The sequence below is a fragment of the Sceloporus occidentalis genome, unplaced genomic scaffold (genome assembly GCF_023333645.1).
Source record: "Sceloporus occidentalis isolate IW3139 unplaced genomic scaffold, rSceOcc1.0.p SCAF_281, whole genome shotgun sequence".
NCBI lineage: Eukaryota > Metazoa > Chordata > Lepidosauria > Squamata > Phrynosomatidae > Sceloporus > Sceloporus occidentalis.
In genome coordinates this window covers 57,088-69,657 of record NW_028317261.1, presented here as the reverse complement: position 1 = coordinate 69,657, position 12,570 = coordinate 57,088, and positions in this window count along the sequence as shown.

Sequence of the window (12,570 nt, the reverse complement as noted above, 5' to 3'; positions counted from 1 at the left end):
TTTGGATGGGAAAATACACAAAAAGAAAAGAATATCCCACATGTTTTTTAAAAGTCCCCTACCAGAGCAAGGCAAGCAAGCGTTGGAAGGCGTGATTTTGAACGTGATGTGAACATTGTTTTCTGCGAGCAGCTTGTAGGTGACACATCTGATTCACATGGTCATTATGGTATTAATGGTTGTTCCATTGTAATAGGAACTCCACAACGCATGATCTGTGATTGCACAGTTTTTCTCCCTGTCATTCTGTATTAATAACAATGAGAAGTAACAGTTACGTAAAGGTAATGATACAATAAACAAAAAAAATGAGTTTGTATAACTATCTCCAAATCAACTAAAACAGCAAATCCCAGCAAGACAAATCATTTCGGCTTGTGTACCTTTCTACAAATAGATGCAGGAAGTTTAACAGGAAATGTGTCTAGTTTTGTTTACATATGCAATGCAGATATCCCAAATCTCCAACAAAAATGTTGTATAATCAAATATTCCCTTGTATCTGTAGCCTAAATCTATGTTTATCATGGCAAGGAATTCACTTTATATACTTTTTCCCATTAGAAAGGGGGTATGTAAATAAACTTGACTTGCTTCGTAAAATTCATCGAACGGCTCTCACTAGAGACAAAGGTCTGCATCCCACTGTGTCTAACCGCCTTAGTCGTATCCATCTTAGTGGGACAGTGAATCCATGTTGGTTTTAATCTTGATTGTCCAAGGCATTGAATTTATTGGGGGGAAGAGAGTTCAGTAAAAAGTTTGAGGCAGATTTAATGCCCTGACCTCAGTTACTTTAAGGATAAATTCTCAGTGGGGAGGAATAACTAACTCTCTTTGCAAGACAGCCAGATGTGAACACGCTGCCCAACTCTAAAACACCATGGAAAGTGCATAGGCTTCTTCTGTACCTTGTCAGTTAGTTCCAGGTCGTCTGATTCTATGAGATCCATGTTCCTGTAGCCATGCCAGTAAGATCCCAGCGGCAAATGTGAGTCATCCTCCAATCCGCATTCAACATCCAAATGGGCTGCTTTGACTCCGTAGGTCAGAGAAAACCTGTCCATTTGAACAAAGAGTAGAAAGATGAGCTGATGCCCCTTTTCCATATTGCGTCTTTTCTCCTAAGGCCAAGAACCTATCGCATAAAAGTGTCCCAGACTCACTTGGCTCCCTTCCTCTGGGTCAGAAAATTTCTGCTTTGGACTCTGGGTCACGATCGCTGTCTCTTCTTCATTTAACATTATGCCTTTCTCATTCATGTTAAGGCCAGACAATTTTGTGGAGAGACCTTTCTTCTTTCCAAGACCATTGTCTGGAGAAGATTTTTGTTTTAAGTATAAGAACAGTCTAACAAATAAATACAATTTTACCTCAGCAAATTAAGTGAAACTAAGGAGAAGAATCATAGGATCTATCAGGAAGAACTCTCTTCATCATGTAAACCTTTAACAGGTTCGCTAGTGGTCAAGTTGAAGGCAGTTCTTCATTTGTCTGTGTTCAAAGGAGGTTTCCCATAGGCCACCTCCACCATAAAACTGTGGATGAAAAAGCCCACCAGCCTATATGCCTAGAAAAGAAATTTGGGGCACCTTCCTGGAAGGATTTTTCTTGAACTGCCTCCCAAATAATATGTCTTCTGTGAAAGATTACAAGCCTTGTGGTTTTTAAGGAGCAAAGCTGTGTCTAAGCATGGCCATGGAAGAGGTTCATACATTTCTAAATGGGGTTGAGAAAGTGGAAGGTGACACAGTTTTCTCCTCCTCTCTTCTTGCTTGATCTTGGGGTCATTTAGTGGAGATGGGAAATTCAGGACAGACAACAGCAAAACGAAAACCACATTTCACACAGTTCATGTAAACTTTGACAGACTGTGACTTCCATATTATTGGGGCATTGAATTTCAACAACAATTATGATAATTAGCTTCTTATTCCCCCAAACCACAGAGTTTTCTGAAATCTGAAAGACTGTGTTTATCACACGGAGGTTTTTGCAGCTCTTTGCAGCTCAGATCCGAAGCCACTGCAGGTCAAACGATGCGAATCCACGCGAAAATGTGAGTGTCATCACACAGGATTCCTTTCTATGGGGGCTCCTTCCATGGGGCTTCCGCAGTGGTTCCAAAGTGACCCCTCATTTTGGTGAAATAGGTAACAAGCGAATGCTCAGAAATGTCTTCCAAGCTCACTCTGATTCCACTCCGAATTGGTCTGGTGTGGAATGCAGCTCTACTTCTGCTCTGTTTCACCACTGCAAAACCCCCGGTTGCAAATTTCCCATGATGCAGTGCTGCAATTCCCCCCACTTCCTTCCGGTGGTCCTTTCGCTTTCAGGGCAACCAGGGGGGGGCGGAATAGGCAGCCAATGGGAGCAGAGGAAGGTCCAGGTAAAGGGAAGGAGGCCACGCCCCCTCAGGAATGGGGAGCCAATGGGGAAATCACATTAGTCCCCATAGACTTCGGTTTTATCAATAAAGAACATTCCTAATACAACGCCGCCCTCTTGTGGATACTCAGGGCACTGCAGCCTCCTTGGGCTTCTCACCAACTTCTATCCTGGAGCGCCATCTGGTGGCCACTCTGGGCAATTCACTAATAGCAGTTAACCAAATTAAACAGTATATAAAACAAAAACATGAAACAAGCTAGACAAGGTAACTGTTACATGGAATTGTAATTGGTTGACCAGCCGAACCCAAAGGGTGCTCAACAATGACTCCTTTTCATCCTGGATAGAAGTGACCAGTGCTGTGTCCAGTGGGGTCCTTTCCTGGGCCCAGTGCTATTCAACATCTTTATCAATTATTTGGATGACAGAATTGGGGGCATACTTATCAAATTTGCAGATGACACCAAATTAGGAGGAGTAGCTAATACCCCAAAGGACAGGATCAAAATTCAAAAGGACCTGAATAGACTAGGAAGCTGGGTCAAAGCTAACAAAATGAAAATTAACATGGAGAAATGTAAGGTACTGCATTAAGGGCAGAAAAATGAAATGCACAGATATAGGATTATGGGGGACACCTTGATGAATGAAACTATGTGTGAAAGGGATCTAGGAGTCCAAGTAGACCACAAGTTGAACATGAGTCAACAGTGCGATGTGGCAGCTAAGAAGGCCAATGCGATTTTAGGCTGCATCAATAGAAGTATAGAGCCTAGATCAAGGGAAGTAATAGTACTACTCTAATCTGCTCTGGTCAGGCCCCACATGGAATACTGTGTCCAGTTCTGGGCCCCACAATTCAAAAGGATGTTGAGAAACTGGAGGACACCCAAAGGAGGGCAACTAAAATGGTGAAGGATTTGGAAATCACAATGGGACAGCCTCAGTGCTTCAGGCAATGAGCATCAGCTGCCCTCGGTTCGCCTCTGACATCTTCCTCCTCCATATCTTTAATTGTGACACCATCCACTTCATAAGGTTCTTTAACGCCCCCTCCTGCCCTCCACGCCGGACCACCGCTGCCGCCGTCGCCGCTGGGACTTCTCTTCTGCCGGGCGGTTCCTCCCGGGGTGTCGGAGGTGCGCATCTGCGCACCGCCTCGGGGGGACCGCCCACGGACTGAGGAGCACCCCGAAGGGGCTCCTTTTAGGACTCTGCAGCCGCTGGCTTTGGCGCTTGGCAGCCAGTTTTAGGCGCGGGGGCCCTTTAAGGACTACCTGGGGGGAAGCCAGGGAGGAACTCCGCCAGGTGAGAGCGGCGGAGATAAAGCCGGGCGACCGGGCCCTCTCTGACACGCCCCCTCCTGCCCTCCACGCCGGACCACCGCTGCCGCCGTCGCCGCTGGGACTGCTCTTCTGCCGGGCGGTTCCTCCCGGGGTGTCGGAGGTGCGCATCTGCGCACCGCCTCGGGGGGACCGCCCACGGACTGAGGAGCACCCCGAAGGGGCTCCTTTTAGGACTCTGCAGCCGCTGGCTTTGGCGCTTGGCGGCCAGTTTTAGGCGCGGGGGCCCTTTAAGGACTACCTGGGGGGAAGCCAGGGAGGAACTCCGCCAGGTGAGAGCGGCGGAGATAAAGCCGGGCGACCGGGCCCTCTCTGACACGCCCCCTCCTGCCCTCCACGCCGGACCACCGCTGCCGCCGTCGCCGCTGGGGCTGCTCTTCTGCCGGGCGGTTCCTCCCGGGGTGTCGGAGGTGCGCATCTGCGCACCGCCTCGGGGGGACCGCCCACGGACTGAGGAGCACCCCGAAGGGGCTCCTTTTAGGACTCTGCAGCCGCTGGCTTTGGCGCTTGGCGGCCAGTTTTAGGCGCGGGGGCCCTTTAAGGACTACCTGGGGGGAAGCCAGGGAGGAACTCCGCCAGGTGAGAGCGGCGGAGATAAAGCCGGGCGACCGGGCCCTCTCTGACACGCCCCCTCCTGCCCTCCACGCCGGACCACCGCTGCCGCCGTCGCCGCTGGGACTGCTCTTCTGCCGGGCGGTTCCTCCCGGGGTGTCGGAGGTGCGCATCTGCGCACCGCCTCGGGGGGACCGCCCACGGACTGAGGAGCACCGCAACTGCGCACCTGCGCAGTTGCGCAGCACTAGTGTGGGAGGCTTTGACTGGCCCTGGGAGCAGAGGATGCCTGTAGTGGCCAACCTCTGCTCCTCTAGTAGCCATAGAGGGGTGGGGGGAGGATAGGGATGCGGGGGATGCCTGGGCCAGGGATAACACCTTGGTGGGCGGAGCTCCTATAGAGGTTGTGTGGGGCAGGGGGAGGTATGGCGGTGGGAGAAGGGACTTCCGTTCCAGGGGAAGGCGTGATAGATGCGTCATATCTATCTCACCTTCCTGTCCCCCTCCCAACCTGAAGGACCTGAGGGTCTCTCCAACCGTGCCACAAACCCTGTCGCTGCTCCTGTGCAATGCCAGGTCCCTTAACAACAAGTCCCACATCCTCCAAGATCTGTTGGAGGACTCGAAGTGTGACCTGGCTTGCATTACCGAGACCTGGCTGGGGCCTGAAGGAGACGCTGTGTGGGCTCAGGCCCTGCCTGCTGGGTACTCGGTGAAGGACCAGCGCAGGTTAGGTGGGCGGGGGGGGGGGAGTGGCCTTGGTACATAGGAACACCGTGCCCCTCTCCAGGAACCACATCCGACAGACTTCCTATATCGAGTGTATTTACCTGACCCTAAAGGCTAGGGACAGTCTAGGGATTCTGTTAGTGTATCGGCCACCCCGTGCATTAGCGGACTCCCTTAACGAGCTGACACAGCTGGTCGCTGAGCTGATGCTGGAGACGCCCAGGCTTCTTGTCCTGGGCGACTTCAACATCTCCCTCACGACCAGCCATGTTCCATCTGGTGCGGCTCGGGAATTCATGGAGACCATGGCGGCCATGGGCCTGTCCCAGCTGATACAGGGTCCTACGCATTGTGCGGGTAATACCCTCGATTTGGTCTTCTGTTCGGAGGCGGAGAATCCGTGGGCGGAAATAGATAATGTTTCCCCCCTGTCATGGACGGATCACTTCCTGGTAGAGGTGAAACTCAAGGCCTCTACCCAGATCCCCCCCGGGGGTGGCGGACCTGTTAGGATGGTCCACCCTCGAAGGCTGATGGAACCTGAGAGGTTCCAGGAAGCCTTAGAGGGACTCACGGTTGGAAATGACGGCGACTCTGTTGATGCCCTCACCGGTATCTGGAATACCGGTCTTTCTAGGGCTATACACAGGATCGCTCCCAAGCGCCCTCTCAGGCCCGCTTCCAAGCGTAAGCCCTGGTACACGGAAGATCTCCGGGCAAGGAAGCGAGCTCTGCGACGGCTAGAGTACCGTTGGTGCAAACACCTTCGCTTACACGACAAGACTCTCCTAGACCAATTATTAAAGGACTATGGAGAGGCAATACGAGCAACAAAGAACTCGTTCTATGGTGCTCGTATTGCGTCCGCTGAGTCGCGTCCGGCAGAGTTGTTCAGGGTGGTCAGGGAGCTAACTCAGCTCCCTCCCACCCCGAACCAGATCCTTGAACCTTCTAAGGCCTGCTGTGACTTGTTTAACGACTTTTTTGCGGATAAAACTTCTCGTATAAGCGAAAGTCTGAACGCCAACATTAGAGCAGAACCTAGGGTAGAAGTGTCCAGAGCCTCCGTGGACTATGTTAAACTGGATCAGTTTGAGTTGGTGAGTACCGAGGATGTGGACAAGATCCTCGGAAGTGTTCGGAAAACAACCTGCTCTCTTGATCCCTGTCCCTCGTGGTTAGCGGCCCAGGAGGGACCGGCGGTAACATCATTGTTACGCCGGATAATTAATTCATCTTTGAGGGATGGGCTATTTCCATCGGATCTTAAATTGGCCATTGTAAAACCGATCCTAAAAAAGCCCTCCCTCGACCCCCTGGTACATAATAATTATCGGCCTGTTTCGCTGCTACCATTTTTGGGAAAGGTGATTGAGAGGGCGGTTGCTATCCAGCTTCAGGCGGTCTTGGATGAAACGGATTATCTGGACCCATTTCAAACTGGCTTCCGGACGGGTTACGGGGTTGAGACGGCCATGGTCGCCTTGGTCGATGATCTCCGTCTGGGCATCGACAGGGGAAGCGTGTCCCTGTTGGTGCTCTTGGACATCTCAGCGGCTTTCGATACGATAGACCATGGTATCCTTCTGGGGCGCCTGGCAGAGGTGGGAATCGGGGGCACTGCGCTCCAGTGGTTCCGGTCCTACCTCTCCGGGAGGTCCCAGATGGTGCAGCTGGGAGACGTGTGCTCTGACGAGAGGGCCCTTAAAACTGGGGTCCCTCAGGGGGCCATTCTGTCTCCCATGCTATTTAACATCTACATGAAACCGCTGGGAGAGATCATCCGGAGACATGGGGCGCGGGGTTATCAGTACGCTGATGACACCCAAATTATTTTCTCTATGTCTCCGACTGATGCAGTGACTGGGGATGGCGTCTCTCCTCTCGTGGCCTGTCTAGAGTCAGTAATGGGCTGGATGAGGGAAAACCGACTCAAGCTGAATCCAGAGAAAACGGAGGTACTAGTGATAGGTTCTCCTGGTCCAGGAATGGCGGTGGTTCCACCTGTCCTGAACGGGGTCACGCTCCCTGTGAAGGACTCCGTCCGCAGTCTGGGGGTGCTTCTTGACTCGTCGTTTCACCTGACAGCTCAGGTGAATGCGACGATCAAGAGCACCTGCTATCAGCTTCGGCTGATTCGCCAGCTGCGTCCATACCTGGCCCAGAGGGACCTTGAAACTGTTGTACATGCTCTGGTAACCTCGAGAGTGGATTTCTGCAACGTACTCTACATGGGGCAACCCTTATACCAAACTCGGAAACTGCAAATGGTACAGAACATGGCAGCCCGGCTGGTCACTGGTGCTCCCAGGACCAGCCATATAACACCGATTTTGAAAGACCTCCACTGGCTGCCCATTCGTTTCCGAGCTCAATATAAGGTGTTGGTAATTACCTATAAAGCCCTAAATGGCTTGGGCCCAGGATACCTAAAGGACCGCCTCTCCCCATACATTCCGCCTCGCACCCTCAGAACGTCTGGGCAGCAGCTACTGAAGGTGCCTGGGGCTAGGTTAGCCTCCACTTCTCGGAGGACGTTTTCCATAGCTGCCCCAGCCCTTTGGAATGCGCTGCCCATAGAGCTCCGCTCGTCTACCACCCTGGCCCAATTTAGGAAGGACCTTAAAACCTTCCTATTCCAACAGGCATTCCCCGAATAGATATCCTGTGGGCCTCCCTCCTCTTTCGTGGCCAAGAGGTTGGGCTAAGGGGCTTTTTATTGTTGGTTTTGTTTTATTGTATTGTATGCATTTTAATTTGTATGTATTTTATCTGTTGTAAGCCGCCCTGATCGAAGGAAGGGCGGCATATAAATAAAAATTTTATTTTATTATTATTATTAAATAATAAATAAATAAATAAAAGTTTTATTTATATACCGCAGCCTTCCATAGATCAGGGCGGTTTACAACAATGAAAAATACATAAATCAACAAATCGCGCGCAAACAGTGCATCAAAGAAACAATAAAAGCAATGAAAAAGATAAAACCCCAGTTAGCCCTTCCTCATGGCCACGGAAGAGGAGGGAGGCCCTAAAAAGATGTTCATGGGGGGAATGCTTGATGAAATAAGAAGGTCTTTAAATCCTTCTTGAATTGGGCCAGGGAGGTAGTCGAGCGGAGCTCAGCGGGCAGCGTATTCCAGAGGGCCGGGGCGGCGATGGAAAACGTCCGCTTAGTGACGGAAGAAAGCCTAGCCCCTGGCACCTTCAGGAGTTGCTGCCCAGATGTTCTGAGGGTGCGGGACGGAATATATGGGGAGAGGCGGTCCTTCAGGTATCCTGGACCGAAGCCATTTAGGGCTTTATAGGTAATTACCAACGCCTTATATTGAGCTCGGAAGCGAATAGGCAGCCAGTGAAGATCTTTTAAAATCAGTGTTATATGGCTGGTCCTGGGAGCACCAGTGACCAGCCGGGCTGCCATATTCTGCACCAATTGTAGCTTCCGAGTTTGGTATAAGGGTTGCCCCATGTAGAGTGCATTGCAAAAATCCAATCTTGAGGTTACCAGAGCATGTACGATCGTTTCAAGGTCCCTCTGGGCCAGGTATGGGCGCAGCTGGCGAATCAGCCGAAGCTGATAACATGTGCTCCTGACCGTCGCACTCACCTGAGCAGTCAGGTGAAGCGACGAATCCAGAAGCACCCCCAGACTGCGCACGGAGTCCTTCACAGGGAGCGTGACCCCGTTCAGGACAGGTGGAACCACCGCCATTCCTGGACCAGGGGAACCTATCACTAGTACCTCCGTTTTCTCTGGATTCAGCTTGAGTCGGTTTTCCCTCATCCAGCCCATTACTGACTCCAGACAGGCCACGAGAGGAGAGACGCCATCCCCAGTCACTGCATCAGTCGGAGACATAGAGAAAATAATTTGGGTGTCATCAGCGTACTGATAACCCCGCGCCCCATGTCTCCGGATGACCTCTCCCAGCGGTTTCATGTAAATGTTAAATAGCATGGGAGACAGAATGGCCCCTTGAGGGACCCCGGTTTTAAGGGGCCTCTCGTCGGAGCACACGTCTCCCAGCTGCACCATCTGGGACCTCCCAGAGAGGTAGGACCGGAACCACTGGAGCGCAGTGCCCCCGATTCCCACCTCCGCTAGGCGCCCCAGAAGGATACCATGGTCTATGGTATCGAAAGCCGCTGAGATGTCCAAGAGCACCAGCAGGGACACGCTTCCCCTGTCGATACCCAGACGGAGATCATCGACCAAGGCGACCATGGCCGTCTCAACCCCGTAACCCGCCCGGAAGCCAGTTTGAAATGGGTCTAGATAAGTCCCCATAGACTGGTTTTATCAATATTAGTCCCCATAGACTGGTTTTATCAATAAAGAACATTCCTAATACAACGCCTCCCTCTTGTGGATACTCAGGGCACTGCAGCCTCCTTCGGCTTCTCACCAACTTCTATCCTGGAGCGCCATCTGGTGGCCACTCTGGGCAATTCACTAAGAGCAATTAACCAAATTAAACGGTATATAAAACAAAAACATGAAACAAGCTAGACAAGGTAACTGTTACATGGAATTGTAATTGGTTGACCAGCCGAACCGAAAGGGTGCTCAACAATGACTCCTTTTCATCCTGGATAGAAGTGACCAGTGCTGTGTCCAGTGGGGTCCTTTCCTGGGCCCAGTGCTATTCAACATCTTTATCAATTATTTGGATGACAGAATTGGGGGCATACTTATCAAATTTGCAGATGACACCAAATTAGGAGGAGTAGCTAATACCCCAGAGGACAGGATCAAAATTCAAAAGGACATGAATAGACTAGAAAGCTGGGTCAAAGCTAACAAAATGAAAATTAACATGGAGAAATGTAAGGTACTGCATTAAGGGCAGAAAAATGAAATGCACAGATATAGGATTATGGGGGACACCTTGATGAATGAAACTATGTGTGAAAGGGATCTAGGAGTCCAAGTAGACCACAAGTTGAACATGAGTCAACAGTGCGATGTGGCAGCTAAGAAGGCCAATGCGATTTTAGGCTGCATCAATAGAAGTATAGAGCTTAGATCAAGGGAAGTAATAGTACTACTCTATTCTGCTCTGGTCAGGCCCCACATGGAATACTGTGTCCAGTTCTGGACCCCACAATTCAAAAGGATGTTGAGAAACTGGAGGACACCCAAAGGAGGGCAACTAAAATGGTGAAGGATTTGGAAATCACAATGGGACAGCCTCAGTGCTTCAGGCAATGAGCATCAGCTGCCCTCGGTTCGCCTCTGACATCTTCCTCCTCCATATCTTTAATTTCGACACCATCCACTTCATAAGGTCCTTTAATTCCTTTATGTCTTCCTCCATTCGATAAACGTCTACCTGGGGTTCTTCTGTCCTGGGGCGGCTATCAAGCGATTCCCCCACTGCCAGGTCCCAGGCTGTCACTCTGCCCCCCGACGGCCTTCCTTTCCCCAGTCTGGGGCCGGAAACCCAAATCCTCCAGTGGTGGCCTGGATGGTGTGAGCTTCAGGTTTCCCAGTCTTGGGCTTGGCCCTAGTTCCTCTGAAGAAGACACCACCAGACTCTCCAGAACCACCGGGTTCTCCAAGAACTCTTCTTGTTCCTGGGTCTCCATTGGAGTTAAAAGTGTGATACTTTGCAATCTGTGAGATCTGGAGTCAGTCCTGTGCTCAAAAAATAAAACTCATTTGAAACAAAAGGAGCTTTATTGATGAATCCAGGCAGAAACACCCATTAACACCTTTTTGCAAAGTCTGAAGTCCAAAGGTACTTGCTCAATCCCTCCCTAAGCCAGCCCCCAATTCCCAAGCTAAAGCAACACAAGCGGAGGTTGCATAGATCCCAAGGTTGTCTATACTTCCCTTCCCTTCTCCCAGACAGCCTCACCCTGAAGAGCGGTCTTCCCAAGCCAGCTTCACTCCGCCTTGATAACCATCTACAGCTGCAACCCCAGCCCCTCTCCAAACGCCCTGCTTAATCTAAAAGCCACTCCATCTGCCCTTCTATCATTTTCCATTACGGGCTTTCTATAACCCATCACTCTACACTGCCTACTATGGACTACAACTATAACTCCTACTTTAATAACCAAACCCTAATATTTTTACCCTTTATGACAGAACTCTGACACACAATGGGCCAGTCTCAATCCTTCAGGGACACACCACCAGTTTGAAGTGACAATTCTCCCATCTCAATCGTTCAGGCAAGGAGCATAAGCCTGAGGTTGCAATGGGTCAGTCTAAATCTTTCAGGTAAAGAGCACCACCCTGAAGTCACAATAGTACTCTCTCAATGCTTCAGCCAAGGAAACTCAGGCTGAGATCACAATGGGCCAGTCTCAGTGTTTCAGGCAAGCAGCATCAGCCTCAGGTTGCAATGGTCACATCTCAAACCTTCAGATAAGCAGTATTAGCCTAAATTCACAATGGTCCCATCTCATTCTGCAGGCAAGGAGCATCAGCCTGAGGTCGCAATGGGCCAGTCTCATTCAGGTAAGGAGCACCAGCCTGAAGTCACAATATGTCATTAATACCTTTATTTATGCATCTATTCATTTAGGGATTCATGTCATAAGGGTTATAGGTTTAGGTTTAGGTTAGAGTTAAGATAGATGGGATTTATGGTGGGTTAAAATAATATGTTTTAATATGTGCTTTAATAGAAGATACTAGAAAGAGGTAGAGAGATCATGGCTAAAGAATGTGCTTCTTTGCTAGGATTGGAATGTGTGGGAATCACTCTTCTAACAGAGGGTTGAGTTTAAAAGACTGGTCTCTGGAAAAGGAGGGGAAACATAGAGAGTTATGGATATTTTTATATTATATTATGTTGCTATGGGTTTAGGCATATTTTATTTTCATGTGGTATCATATTATGTGGAGATTGATAGGGTTTTATATTATAGATAGCTATACATATTGCTAAGCCATAATGTAAATTAAAACCGTTGTGTGGCTGAGTTCTGTGGTCCAAGGCCACAGGTGCAGTGGTTGAGAAAAGGCACATGAGAGCTTCATTGCTTTTAGGAAAGCTGCCAGAATCCCGGATGGGAGGACACTGCACCTAAAAGGGCGGGAGAACGCTGTGCGGGAAAGGGCTACCCGATTAATTAGCTTCATTGGTAAATGGAGTGAGGTGGATGCATATGGTTATAAAAGGGATATGTTTATACCTTCTTTAATTCCTGACAAAAAAGTCACTTCCATTACTTCTTCTTCAATAAAAGCTATTCCTTTTTCAAAGTACTGCCTTTTGTGTTGCAAGATGGGCTGCAATTAGGACCCTGACAGATATCTCTCTCCCCTTCCATTCACCCTTCTATCCCAAAAGGGCTGGAGAGCATACCAAACCAACCATGTGTAATGCCAGGTCAGTCAAAAATACAACGCAGATAGGCTAGGATCTCCTACTGGACGAAGAGGCTGACCTGGCTTGTTTCATGGAGACCTGGCTGGGTGATGATAGCTCAGCCACCTGGGATCAGGCCTTACCAGCCGGGTTCTCCGTCAGTGAGCAGGTAAGGGGACATCATTTTGGTCCATAAAGACAATCTTGCCTTGAGCAGGATACCT